Source organism: Opisthocomus hoazin, chromosome 4 (genome assembly GCF_030867145.1).
Source record: "Opisthocomus hoazin isolate bOpiHoa1 chromosome 4, bOpiHoa1.hap1, whole genome shotgun sequence".
NCBI lineage: Eukaryota > Metazoa > Chordata > Aves > Opisthocomiformes > Opisthocomidae > Opisthocomus > Opisthocomus hoazin.
Genome location: NC_134417.1, coordinates 90,285,689 through 90,300,821, shown reverse-complemented (window position 1 = coordinate 90,300,821; position 15,133 = coordinate 90,285,689).

Below are 15,133 nucleotides of genomic sequence, written 5' to 3'. Positions count from 1 at the left end.
ATGAGACAAATTATCTGGAGAAAAATCAAAAACAAAATCTCACTTCCTTAAATATGTAGAGACAGTAGGTTTCATTTTCTTATCTGGAACAGAAGAAGCACTAATAATAGCATGCTTCAAACTGAGAAATACAAAGGCTCTGACTCAGGCAGTTCCATACTACATTCAAGCAGCATTTGTTTTATTTGGGGAGTGGTGGGGGTGTCAGTATTATTCCCCAGAATCAGTATTATTCCTCTGAAGCCTCAGCTTCTGCACTTTTCTTAAGCTTTTCTCATTACTCTGGAGTTGTCTTTCCATGGGAAAAGAAAATGAAGGAACTTCAAGGCTGTATTATGACAACTGTCGAAAGCACAGCCAATCTTTGGTCAAGTTTCCCCCTGTTACCCCTTTTCCAGGAGCTGCACAGCCTGGGCACAACACCCCGACCATTTCTTCATGCCTGGGACCAATGCACTCATGCTTAACTTCACAGGCAAATGTCACTACTGACAAAAGTCACTACTGATTAAGAATTAAGAATTTTTTTTTTTCCAGGGAGAATTCTCCCAAGCCAGAAAGATTTAATCAGAAAAAACCTTTTATTTGTATTTTTTTATTCATTTTTGCTCTAAGTCTGTATATATCCTTTTGTCTTACTGTAAACAGATGTCTTCTACCCTTTCTCACTTCTTTTTTTCCAAAGTCAAAAAGAAAACCAGTCATTGTAGGTCGTTTTTTATTTTTAAAGGTAACCTATGTTTTCAGGTCCATAAAATGTATACCACCAGATTTTTAAATATGTATTTCCCCAGATGAAGGTTAGATCCTGAGCTGGTAGTGCACTGTTTGAAAGACTTAGTCACACAGATCTGAGCTAGGCAAGGGTTGATCTACCTTTTGTAATCTACTGCGTAGATTTAAATACGTGGCAAATGAGTTACTGGAACTACACAATGACATAGTCTGTGAAATGGAAATATGCCCATTGTTTTGAGAATTTTTATGTTGGTTGAAGCCTTCTGAAATAAATCAAAGAGTTTCAAGCTATGTATTACTTTTGCTTTAGGAAAAAGCTATAAAAAACCTTTATAAATAAGCATTGTTTTTTCCTTCACAAGCTAGCTAACACACATAAAAGGCTTCATTTGTTGTCATCTAATTACAGCACATCAGAGATAGATAATGTAACAGTTTTGAGAACAGTTCCATAATTCTGGTCATGCCTTATAAAACTGTCTCATAAAACCCAGAAATAATCCTCTCAAATAAATAAAAGAGAAATGACAATGTCTGGGGGGCATTAAATGAAGAAGGAAAAAATGGGCAATAGGGATGGATAATTGATGACATTTGGTGGAATGATGGACTATATTTGTAATGCACAAGAACAGTTTTATTAGAAATAAAAGTTGCTTCAGTTTCTATTAAAGTGATGAAAGGAGGTTTTTTCCTCTTCTTTACAGGACAGCTGTATTTCTGAGGCCCTATATCAATGTTTCATCGCAGCCTTTCAACTCTTGATGGTGAAGGCTTCACCTGCTCCTGGGTTTTCAGCAGGGAATAGACTTGGGGAGACTTCCGTGTTGTGCTGGGGCACGGATCAAAGTATGGCCATAGGATGGGATGTGGGACTGCTCAGGACACCGGTGTATTGCCACGAACGCTGGCAGAATGTGACATAAACAGTGCTGCACTTGCTGCAGAGGACCCATTTAAAGTGAAGGAGAACTTCTCCACTGAATTAATCTTTGGATCTAGCCTTACACACTCATGCAATAAAATCAACACAGTCTCGATATCTCTAGAAAGGAAAATGGAAATGAAAATAAGCTGGAGAGGTTGTGTGTGTGTATTTAACTGTATGCCTTCCCTCGCAGTGAGATGGGTGAGCTTGTCTGAAATCTGGTTTAATTTCAAGTTTACTTGTATTAAATCTCTAAGGAGGCTCAGTCAGGTTTTTGCAGTCATGCCAGTGCTGCAGTGAAAAGTGAAAACTGCCAGAATGCTCCTGTTTTGCTGTTTGTTTCTAACGGAGAGTTTGGAAGTACCATCTTTTTTTACTATTTTTGGGCATTGCTTAATAGTGAAAAAAGCTTTGTCAGCATACAGATCTTAAAGTGTAAGGGATGGAGCTATGCCAAGGCAGTCTGCTTTCTGAAAGAACAGGGTCTTCTGCATCAACAAGTTGAGCACATGGAGATAAAACTGTCTGTCACTACTGGACCTTCTTCAGAACACACTCATATCTTGGCCAGTAAATGTTGTCTGTGACAAGCCAGGAAAACGCACATCGTTCCTAGGATGGGGGAGGATTGTCATCAAATTATTATATGAAATACATTTACTAGAGGGACCTATTTTGTATATTCTGTGTTCATATTAACTTAGCCAGGAGTTAACAGCTATCTATATCAATACATTAAACAGTGCCATTAACCATTACCTGACCTCAAGGTAAATGACATGCTCTCACCGTGACTGCACTATTAAACTCTCTAGGCCTTCAGGTAGAGTGACTGTACTCAAACTGTATGTTGGGTAGAGTCCCTGGTCTAGCCTAATGACGAAACAGTGCCAGGGAGTCAATAATTTCCCTGGCCAAAAGGGTACCAAAGGCAGTTACAGCAATTTACCAGTGTTCATCCTGTGTTGAAGTGCTTGGATCCTTGTCATGCTGTCTTTAATTTGCTAATATAGATGTAGCTCTACTGTTTGTTCTCTGTAATGGCCCTTTGTAATTTGTCATATGACAAATTTCCACTTAAAGCAAAATTTTTTGTGCTAGTCCCCAAGTCCATGATCTTCGTCTCTGGTACCATTCATTGCTGTTCCACTATCTGTTAACCCTTCTTCAAGGTATTCAAACCATCTAGGGCAACTCTCCAGTTCTACGCCTTATTGAGCATGCCTCTGAAAAATGCATTTTCTGTATCTGTCCTTTGTGCACATCTATTTTGTGTGGCAAAACATGTAGTGAAAATGTTAATTACTGATTGCACCAAGGCTGATCTGCTAGTAGCATGACTCCTTTTGCTAACCGTCCTTTCAGAATAACCAATTTTGATCATCCTTTTAATTTGTTCATTGGCTGCCTGTAATTCACTGAAACAACAACTGTTCCTGCTCTGTTTCGGTGACAATCTGCCCATGTCATTTTTCCTAATATGAAAGATCACCCATGAATTTTTCTTCACTCTGATCTGGATGCATTTGATCCACACATTGTGCCGTTGCCATTGGCAGTTTTCTGCTCTGCAGCCCTGTTCTGATGGTGGAATTAATGATTTTTCTTCACAGTAATCCCTTTCCAAACACCACGAATGCACATGTTCCTCGCCACACACAACTTTTCCCCCAACAAATCCTAGTTTCTGCTCATTTTCAATGCCTCTAGCCTATGATCCTTATTCCTCTGTGGGCTCTAGAACATTGCCTGCTCCATGGTATTACATGTTGTCTTCTCTGTTCACGCATATTTTTATAGGAAGTGTCATGGCAGAAAGGGAGTCAACACAGTTAGGAAGAAGACATGGTAAATACATGTAGAGTTCATGGTAATTCCACTATTTAGGATTATAGTTTGGGTTTTCAAAAAAAAATTTCAGAGTTATGGATGGAAACAGATGCCTTCCTAGGATTTTCAAAACCAGTTAAATGTCAGTTAAATACTTAAGCTCCTTTTCTGAAGCATATGTTAGTTTTACCTGAGAAGTGTTTTGGAGCTTGGGGTGGGTGGAGTGGATGCTTTGTGAACTTTTCTGTTAGCAGGTCAGAATTTAATTTATCGAACTTCAGTCATGTAAAAGTTAGTCATGTAGCCTAACCTAGTCATCAAGCTCCTTCATAAAAGGTGGAAATACACAGACATCTTTAAAAATTGACTCATTGCCCTTTAGACTGTTATTTTGTTATGGACTGACTGAAGAAATCTGTCTCTCCCTTGGACTTCAAAGGGAATTTACATGACTGGCCTGTGGAGGATGAAGCATTAAAGGACTGGGGACATGTGAGCAATCCAGCATTTTCTCTATGAGGCCATGAAGCCTTAGCATAAGGCCGCAGAGCCTTAGCATAAGGCCACAAGGGCATCTAGAGGACAAACAGTGGTATAAACAAGGAAATGAATGCAAAGGAAATCAGTGCACGATACTGAAGCGAAACTTGCCACCTGCAGGAAGGCCACGAGCACAGCGCATGAACAAGTAACGTACACCAATCATAATCGGGTTGTTATGTGATTTAATTTGATTATTGCCAATGGGAGATCGCCGCATATGTAATGGGGAATATAAATGTGAGCTATCTGGGGCTAATAAATGGCTTGTACCTGATCACATTGATCGTCGTGTCGAGTCCGGTTCATCCTCCGTGACATCGGCCTAATTTTCAATGGCTAAAATCAGGTGGGATTAATCCCATTTTCCATACCAGTTCCATGGTTCCTTTCAGCTGTGGGAAACTGATCTTAGAGATCATCTTATTTCTGCCAGCCCTTGTTACCTAACTTGGTTAAGTATTTTAGTAAACCCTACAAGTCTGCCATCAAGCATGTGTATGCCAAAGCTATGTTTAACATTTTTGACTCAACACAATGCTGAAACTAATGCAGGCCCTGTTTAAAATGGGAAACATCAGAGGTTCATATTCCTTAATATACACATCTTAAAGTGTTCTGCAAAAAGACGTGACTGATATTATTGTCCGTAGGGTGATATTAGCTGACATGATTTTTTACTGCTAACGTACAAAGGCGGTAGCTTTGTCACTAAATGAAAAGTGGTTTTAATGTGAAACTACTTTATTGCCTAAGGCCTAGTTATGTTCAATGACTGACATAATGGAAGAAGTTCAGTGACACAGTCACTGATTTCACACAGTCCTTGTAAAACAGCCCATCACAAGAGTAGGAGTTTGGCCATTGATTTTACAGTCCAGTCCACCAGCTACTAGATAATTTTTCTGTTCTTCTGCTGAGACTGTGCTTTGACTGAAACTTTCACGTTAGTCATCTTTTTAGTATAAAGATGCCTTGACAGCCAGTTAGACTGACAGAATATGTAAAGAAGTAGAGGGGGGTAAGAAAAATTTTTGCCAAACTATGTCATCAGCAAAGCTCAGAAATTTCTTCAGACTAACAAGAAAGAAAACTTATGAAGGACTGACAACAGATACTTTCCCTCAAATCACTGGCAAGTAATAATAAAGATAAGCAAGACAGCATTTTTATGCAAAACAAACAAAGAAAAAACCCCGGACCTGAAACTGAAAAGATGTCTCACTAAGTTATTGATCTAGACACTTTCTAAACCCCCTACAGCCACTAATCTATTTAACCTCCACTTCGATATAAGTTTTCATACTGTAAAGATACTAGAAGGCAAAAAAAAGTTATGTCATGACCAAGGTTATACAAGAAGTTTGTGGCAGATTAGAGAATTAATCAAGGTCCCTGGACTTCTAGGCTAATATCATTTTTGAAAATACCAGCTAAGTCCCATCAGAGAAATGAAAAAAAAAGAAATCAAACAACCAAAAACCAAAGACTTTTTTTAAATATCACAGGGTCTGAATTTTGAGGAACATTTTTCACCACTAGGTAAAGAAAAAACACTAAGGCCCCACTTTAGACAACTTCAGAGCTGAGTATCTCTAAGTGAACAGTTGTTTAGGAGAGCCAGCATGACGGATGTAATCACTCATAAGAAGTGTGCCATGTGTTCACTAGCTTCGTACACATGCAAGCACTTTTTTCTGCCAACAGCTTTATGTAACTGACAGCTGCTCTGTCAGCAATATGCTGCTTTGTACTTGCAACCTGGCAAACACGTAGCCTCTTTTGCCAGAAACGGTGTGTGAGATCATATAATTTCTGTATAAAGATGTCTTCTTCTCAAGGGAGCTCTGGCAAGTGCAAATACCTTCCCTAATAAATACTCTAGGCCATATTCTATACTGCTGAGTCCATTCAAATCCTGCATTCTCTTTTCCATACGCACCATAGATAAAGTATTGTAGAACAGCCTTTTGTGTCTTTGCTTGAACAGGCCGCAGAAGAAAGTGTTATGAATCTCCTCCTTGCTTTAACACTCAACGTTGGATTTAAAGGCAAGATTTCTGTCAGAGGAGATGTCAATGACCGAGACACACTATCCAGTTGGAGACAGTGTGGAGAAGTGTTGTAGAATCGACTCCACAGGGTGCTCCTCAAGCCTTGGAATAAAAACAGGTGGAGGTCTAACAGGCATGATGTTGGTGTGGATGGGGAATTTATGGTAGCACATATATCAGTCTGAGTTAAACCATGAGTCTCTTCAGCTTTGTGGAACAAACCTAGGAAATGAGCATTGCAAAAGTCTGTAAGCGAACTGGAATTTTTATTCCTTGATCTTCATTGGCTCTGCTGCAGAAGCCAGAACTGTGCCCTTGCTCTAAAACGCAGGAAGGGGATCAGAGAGAGGGACAGCTGGTTAAAATGAGTGGATCCTCAAACAGTTTCAATGTACTAGTCAGGTCATAATCTGCACCATATAACAAAAGTAAATGCAGAAACAGATATCTACTTTTCACAAGTGTGATGAACGAAGAGTGTATAAGAGAAGCTCACTATCCCGTGCTTCAGGATACTAAAATGATATCTGCTTCATGTCTTTTGCCTGTCTTTAATGTCTCTACCACTATATACACCCCAAACAAGGACTTTTACCAGCGTTTTATAATCAGACACATGTAGAGCTGGGAGGATCATCTAGCTTATCTCCAAATGCTGAATAGGATCAAACACTCTGACATTATTCTTGACAGATATGTGTCTGACATATTCTTAAAAATCTCCCTTAATAGGCATTCATCCATCGTTCTAGGTAGCTGCCCCAAGCATTAAGGATCAGGCTCATTTCACATAACATTATACATAGCACAGGCATTCACAGCTCAGCCAGTCCTTCTGGGTTCTTTATATAGCCAGTGAGAGGAACAGAGATTTGGAGGGCATGATTCATCTAACTTGCTTCAGACATCTGCTCTGGCGTGGGAATAATCATATTCATTCTGCATCTTCCTATTGACTAGATGTTTTAAGGAGACCAGCTAAAATGGAGACAAGTGTATCTGTTAGTTGACTGCCACCTTCACCATCCACAGAGCTAAACGTCTGCTCAGTATATATTCTACATCTCCCAAAACCAGAAACTCTAATCCAAAGGGGTTCATGGTACCTGTGTGTTACTACTTACCTAAAATTTATCTCAAAAATGAGATTTTTTTTTAACAGGAAAAACATCATGTTTTGAGTTCATATGCAGACTGGAGTTCACTGTCACTTCTAGGTCCTCTTGTGCTTTACTTGCAATTAATCTGTTACTTGTCATTTGAATTGTGTAGTAATTTTTTTTTTTTAACTAATCCTTATTTGTTTCATTTTTTTAACGAGGATTGCCATATTATGTTTTAATTTTATTTGGTATGGTAATAATTTTTAATATCAATTAAACCCAGACCAATTTATTCTTGTAATCCAACTGCTATGTATGTGTACCCACCTTTGTACATACACACACCTTTCTAAATACACACACCCATGCATGAAGATTCAGAAGCACAGTTCTTTTTTATGTATTAATGTAGATAAAATCCATTTGTGTATATGTAAAGAAATATAGATTAACACCTAAATCATAAATTTAATTCTGATTTCTATCAATTTGTTCAATTCAAAGCTTGAAAATTAAGCTGGTATAAAAGACATCAAATGTAATAGTTACGCCTAGCAACATGTCGGTGTAAACTGTACTGTAAGCCCTATCTCCTTGCTTACACCACCAACTTGGAATATACTTCTAGCTTTGATTCAAATGTCTGTTCTTTTTGAAAATGACAAGTGAGTAGGAAAACATTTGCGCTGACATGGAGACATTCATTTCTTAGAACCCACAGCTACAAAAGCACTGACTGGTCAAAATTGTGAAAAATTGTATTCCATTTTCCCTGGGAGATATGTATCTCAGACTGCCCAATTTCTTTTTGTGCACTGCAACATTTATTACTATAGTAACAACATACAGCTCTCTAATTTGCTTGATTGCAGTCTGAGAATCAGAGGAAAAAGCAGATTGGTGAAATTTTCAGTAAGATAAAAACCTTTCTACTTAAAAAAAGAGACCATGAAAGAACATTCAGTTCTCTGTTATTGCTATACAAAAATTAATCCATTTTATTTTTCATCCTCAGAAAGACCTGATGGAAGAAAAAAACAAACTTTTTCTGCTTTCCTTTAGTTTTTATTCATTCTAGTTTTTCCACTCTGATTAGAGAACTTTCAAAAAAACTTAGTACATTTCCTGATGTATTGGATTTTCAGAGGAATTACTGCTTTTCCAGCATCAATGCCTTTGATCCTCTGTTTGTTATTTTATTTTGGTTTATTTTGTTTTATCTTATAGTTGTTGAAATACAAGTAACTCTGAAATTCAAGGTGCCATTTAAATTTTTTTTCTTTTCGAACTCCACTTAGAAGGATCCAGAAATTTTCTCATAGCTATTACTGTGCAGTGACTTGAGGCCCACAGAAGTGGATTTACTAAGTTTTTGCTGCACCTTTTTCTCTGTTTTTAACCTTATATAGAACAAATGCCATTTGAATACTGATTTTCCTGTGCTTTCAATAAGGTAGAGAGACCAGGCTTGTGCTGGCTGTTTTGAACATCCTGAATGCCTGGCATCTAGTCCATGTTTGCCAAGGAGGGCACAATGGCAAATCTTATTTCAGTACAAATTTCCATTGATGGCAGATTTGACACTGATTTCCCTAGGTCAGCACCTGTCCCAACCCCTCCTGCAGTTTCAGACACACAGAGAAATGCCCGGAGACTAATTTCTCACTGTTTTTCTTTATAGATATTGCTTTTGAGAGCCTGTAGCAGAACTGCAGAAAAAGCATAGACAACTTCTTGACTTAGCTGCCCAAAGGGACTGGTATGGTGGCACAAACAGTTTTGGCAATCTGCAGACTCAGTTTAACTTTGCACGGGGAATCCTAACAGTGCATGAGCTGGTTCTCACTAGTGCTGGTGGAAATTACAGAGAAAGCATCCAAAATAAAGGCAGATCTTTCTGCTAGTTACCCTGTGTATCAGGTTGCAGATGCTACACATCTTCAAATTGTGAAGTGAATGAATCTTTTATTAGGCAAAATTCACTTTTTATATTTACAAAGAGCTTGGTCAAAACACAGCCACTTCCACCTTCATTTTAAAACATAGCGACCATTTTTGCCCTACTAAAGCTCAGATCTCTTTGGTGAATCTGTACTATTCAGACTTCTTGAATCAGAAATCCATTTTATGTTATTTTTCACTTGAATATAATGTGAGGTACTGTTATTCTGGGAATGTAAAGAAGGCAATGAATTACATTTTACTTGAGAAGGAAGTATTTTTGATAGAAAAAAGAACTCACTCGCCTGGAGGTGTTATTATGTCTGCTGAAACCCAAGTGCTATTCAGTTCATTTTAAAGCAGCATAATATGCACAGCAAAAATTATAAAGCAGAAACTCTGTCACTTACTCTCTAGTATAATTCACCTCCTCCAAAGTCATTATGCACTTGATAATAGAATGTTCAAAACCAAACACATGATATTTTTTTCTACACCCTATTATGGCTGACATCAAAAGAATCAGGAAAACAGAAATCACATACAGTTTGAGTAAACTAATTTGAATGCACTGCATCTGTTGAATGATCAAAACAATGTGTGGGATTGATGAGGCTTTTTTTCTTTTTTTTTTTCTTTTTTAGTTTTCCTTTTCACAATTTCAAGGGTGATTTATGTTATGATTTCCATACTAATGGCCACTGTTTGTACTTTTTAAATGAACTCATATGAAATCAAGTGAAAAAAAAGCAGAGAAATAACATCTACATGAAAGTGTAGAGGTCATACAACTTCTAACTAAGCAATATATAAACTGACACTCCACGAAACAAAATGGTAACATCCTCTGGCAAACTCCCATAGGTGTAAAGGTGTCATGTCACGGAGACGAAGATCAGAGCTGCTGATATACTGGATTCAGACAATTGACTTCCTCACTATTTTCTCCAGTTTTCATTGCCTGGTACCAAAGGATTAAGGAGGTTACTCAGAAGCTGAGTTTTAATGACCTCCTGCTCTATAATCTACATATTTGGGTTGTGGTAAACAGAATCAGGTACTTGCCTGCAGACATCACTTGGGCCCACTCTGAAACTGATATACAAGACCGTTATGATGAATCAGTATCTGTTGCCACCCTGTGCTATACTGTCAGATTATGATGTACTATATGCTGTACTATAGGACTGTAGGAATACATTGTTGATATGGATCAGGCCTCAAATACTTAAGGAGATAAGGCGATGAGGGTGGAATCAAGCCTTTGTTTAGCAAGTGGGAAAATAAGATCTCTGCATGCAACCAAGTTTTGGGATTGGTTTTCTGGTGGACTATGTGGGTTTTTTTAAGACCAAACATACCTATTAAAAAAGATAGAAGAGCACTCTTTTGCATATGCAAAGGCACAATGAATGTGTGCGGCTTAATGGGTGTTCTAGGAAGGGTTGTGCTCCCCTCAACTCGTAACATAGGCGAGAAGAATAGTTCAGGATACGGTGCATGTGTCCTAATTTAATCATTTAAAAGGTAAGTATTAAATTTTAAGACAATTGCTGCCTTTGATGTCCATGGAAGGAAATAAACACTTCCAGGGAATCATTCAAAAATTCAGCAGGTGAGCAAGCTGTGGTGGAAACTTCTTCCAGTGACAGAGGAGAGCAGAGGGTGACCAGCTTTCTCGGAGGCAGACACCTAGTTCTTTGGACTCTACATCTTTGACAGAGAAAACACAGAGGAAGGAGTTTAATGTCTGGTACTTACATCTTCCAAAAGAAAGTGCTGCTTTCACCAGGGTTTCATAAGCTCTCTTAAATTAGTAGAAAAATGACAGTTATTTTTGTACATGAAAGCACAACTGAAAGCTGAGTAAAGCTCATGAAAAATGTTTCTTTAGATGAATTTTGGAAGATGTTCTTCCAAAAACATGGACATACATTTTACGGTTTAATTATATTAAATATGCACTGCTTAGACGCAGAAAGAAATTTACAAGCGTGAACCACTCAGAAGAGCTGCTCCTTTAATTTTAGATAGTTTTACATGGGTAGCTGTAAATTCCTCAGTAAACTGAATAATCCTGTTGGAGAAACAAAAATAATGAGCGAGAGAGAGAGTAAACATTCGTGCTGTATCCTGCTGCTGAGAGGAGAGGAGCAGGACTTCTAGTGTATGCAGTACCACAAGTTAAAAATAAGCTGTATGCTAGCTATTACCCCTTGATAGTTGCTTTGGATACCAAGAATCATTACTTTGTCTGTTTGTGTAATGTGAGAAATGGAATTAAGATTTCAAGAAAATGGTTTAATACTCAAAGGATGCTAATAAATATGCAAAAGTTAGGAGCAATAGTTTTAATAAGGAAATTAATTAGATTACCCAGAAGCATTTTATCGTGTCTTTTAAATCCCAAGTGCTATTCAGTTATCCATGAAGTAGTGTTGGCTGATAAAACCAAATGCTTTAACTATATTGTTGTTCAACACAATGGGAATGTACTGCTTCTTCAGTATTTCTGTGAAATGGTGACTATTAATAAATCGAATTTGTTTATCTTTCTTTTCAAGGAGATGTTTAAAATACATATCTATATTGAATTAATTTTGTGGGAGGCACAAACCCTTAGCAGAATGTCACTACCATTTTTCTTCTGAGAATGCAGAGATAGCTCTGCTAATTTACTTTGGGTAAAAAATCTGAATGTTTTAAAACAATTATGCCTCTGAAGACAAAACTTAAACCTAAAAAGGGGCAGCACTGTAGGCTTCCTCTGCAGTCTCTAAAACTCCATGTTGTTTCGCACATGAATTTAATCTGAAAATTAGAAGCTTTCTAAAGAACAGAGTGGAGAGTTTCTGGAATACTCAGTCTTGTTGTGAGAAATTGAAAATAGGATCTTAGGAAGTGTTAACAAATCTCCAGGATCGAAACGCTTTTCTTGATCTCAAAAATATCTAGGCACCCAAATTCAGCTTTGCTTCTTTGTGAAGTAGATGAAAACCATCTGAGATATGGGATTATGGAAATTTATTGAGAGTCATGTTTTCTACTCATAGCATGTATCCAGTCTAAGCTGTCTCAGTAACTGCAAAGGGAAGGGCACCTCCAGAGGATGGCTCATCTCAGTTGCTTGCATGGAAGTGTCTAGTGCCTTCTGAGATGTTCTAAAGGGTCTTGCCTGGCCTCCCAGAAGAGAACAGGATGCATATAGGTTCTCTGCTATATCTACCAACTCCACACAGATGTTCTGGTTATCCTGTGACAACTTATATCGCAAGAAATGTATATACATGGTTACCTGGCTAGGAGCTCAGGCACCCAACTCATATGTAGAGGTCTAGACTGCAAGGCCTAAATTTAGGTGTCTGAGTCTGGAGCCTTAAGTTAGAGGACATGAACTGCATACCTAAAAATAGACACCATAGCTCCTGCAAATAGTGATCTGTCCCTTTTTCCAGGAAGACATTTCCTTTCAGTCTTATTAAAGGCCTTAAAGTTTTAGAGTCTGGACAATTCAATCATAGCTTTTAAAAGCTAAAGGAAGAAAGATAAAATTGTGGATTGGAGGATTTCCTCTAAAACTTTACTACATTCTATAACATCCAAGGGATAGTAATTTAAAAGAACAGTTTCTGCAAAAAAATGGTCAAACCTACACTGCATATCACGTTCATTTAATCGAATGCTGTGGCTTTTTTAACCACACAGCATCTTCCACTACAGCTTTTGTCTCTGAAGATTGCTTGAAAGCAGACAAGAAGACATTTTAACATTAATTTAGAATCAGAAGGGTAAGGTTTTTATTTTTAAAAAATCAGGCAAATGAATGTGGAGGAACATGCTAGTGATGGACTATGTGGAAAGGAGCAGGAACATACCAAGGTCTTTAACTGAGCTCCATCACTCTTAAAATGAATGACACGTAATAGCTCTTTGGCAGTAGTAGCTGGGCTATTTTAAAAAGCTGTCTGACAGTAACCACAAGGCCATATTAATTTTCCTGACACCTGAAAGCATTGGAAAATCACATAATGACTTAATACTCATTAGATTCTCTTCTAAACCACCTTTGATATGCTACAGGACTGTATAACAAAGAAGAAATAGACTTAGCTAAATGAACGTTCCTAAATTCTAGGACAGAAGTTTAAATTCTGTTCCCCTGATCCTTTTTGAAGCTTGTTTTCCCTGACTGCAACATGAAGTTGAGTAAGCGTGCGATGCTGCCCTTTAGACAAGAAGTGGTGGTTGACAATGCATAAGCTGCTTATTAGTTGTGAAGTGAAACAGATCAGTTAATTAGTTTTCAGAGTCCCTTGCAGCAGCCTACCAAATGGTTTTAACTCTTTGTAATACCCAGACTTGGACTGCAGGGGAACAAGTTGCCACCATGATCTTTCATCACGAGCTGCAAGGGACGATTCTCTGCTCTGGCATCTCGAGCACTTCCTCCTCCCTCCTTCTTCATTGACCTTGGTGTCTGAAGAGTTGTTTCTTTCATATTGTCTCACTCCCCTCTCTTGACTGCCATCTCATTACAGTTTTTTTTCTCTTCTGCTTCTTAAGTGTGTTATCACAGAAGTGCTACCACCTTCGCTGATTGGCTTGGCCTTGGCCAGGGCAGGGTTAATCTTAGAGCCGGCTGGCACTGGCTTTATCAGAGATGGGAGAAGCTTCTCGCAGCTTCTCACAGAAGCCACCCCTATAGTCGTCCCCCCGCCCCAGACTTCGTCAGACAAACCCATAGCACTTCCTTAATAGATAATAGAGATGAACAGTTACTTTATGACATGTTTTATTTAATCTATTTTAGACTTTTATTTGGAAAGGTGTGAGCTGGTCATACAGTCCACTGACTATGTTGACCGAATCTCCACTGTCTATAGAGGCAGTCAAGGATACTGGGTAATTAATTAGATATCTACACTATAAACATCTACACTTTGTCATATAAAACCCTCCCTTCAGATTCAAAATCAGCTAGTCTTCTGGTTCCCAAAGAGTCAGGCTTTACAGCAGGAAGCAAGCAGCAGGCAGCGATCAACAGCAGCCTTCACATTAACACAAACGGTTCCTAAAATGATTGCACTTCCACCAATCAACTTCCATGAGCAGATAAATGTTTCCTTTGGGGCATGCCCAGAACTATGTACATTTTGACGGCACTGAGCAGCTAAGCGTGTAATTCATATTTATGCACTGTCAGGATTTAAAAACCAATCATTTCTCTGAATCCAGCTGAGACATACAGAAAGCTTTTGCAGGCTCAGCAAATTGAAGCAATTTTTTTTTTTCCCGTTACATCCAGTAATGCATCATCACAGATTTTAGATCTGTCTCTCAGCCAAGGAGAGCTGAACGGACATAAGCCTGTCCTAACAATTAAGGTGCAGTCTGGTGGGGTTCTATAATCCTTCTGCCATTTTTTTTTTCTGTTATATGTGCTAATTATCACTTACCTGAGTTTGAGAAAGGAATAGGATTTGTGGCTAGCTGATGCACCCAGGAAACAGGGAGCTGCACTTACACCATGCTCTGACGAATACATACATATATTAATTGGAAGTGGGACTGAAGTCTAGCTCCCTTCCCTCCAGTAAGTGACTAGCCTCTGGGGTTCAAAATTGCATTTACTAATCTCTCTCTGTCTCTGTGGTCCAATTCATACTGAATTATTTCATGCAAAGTGGAGCAGCTTGAGAAGAGAGTAAAAACATCTTCTGCATTTATGCTACATAAGTCCACCGCAGCTGATAGTCTTTTGGCTGGAGTACACTGTGCACACACATAGGTTTAATCTCTGGAAGTGGTACCAAGGTTTCTCACTGCTGAGGAGGAGGTTCTGCTGCGCATCCCCCCAGGTAAAGGGTGGAAGCTCTTCCTTCATGGAAGAACAGATTCCTGTGTGTTTTGGGGATATTTTTGTTTGGTATTTTTAATGTAAGCAAGAGACTAAGTTATTTAATTCCAGGAGCATGCGTCAAACTATGAATTCCCTGTGA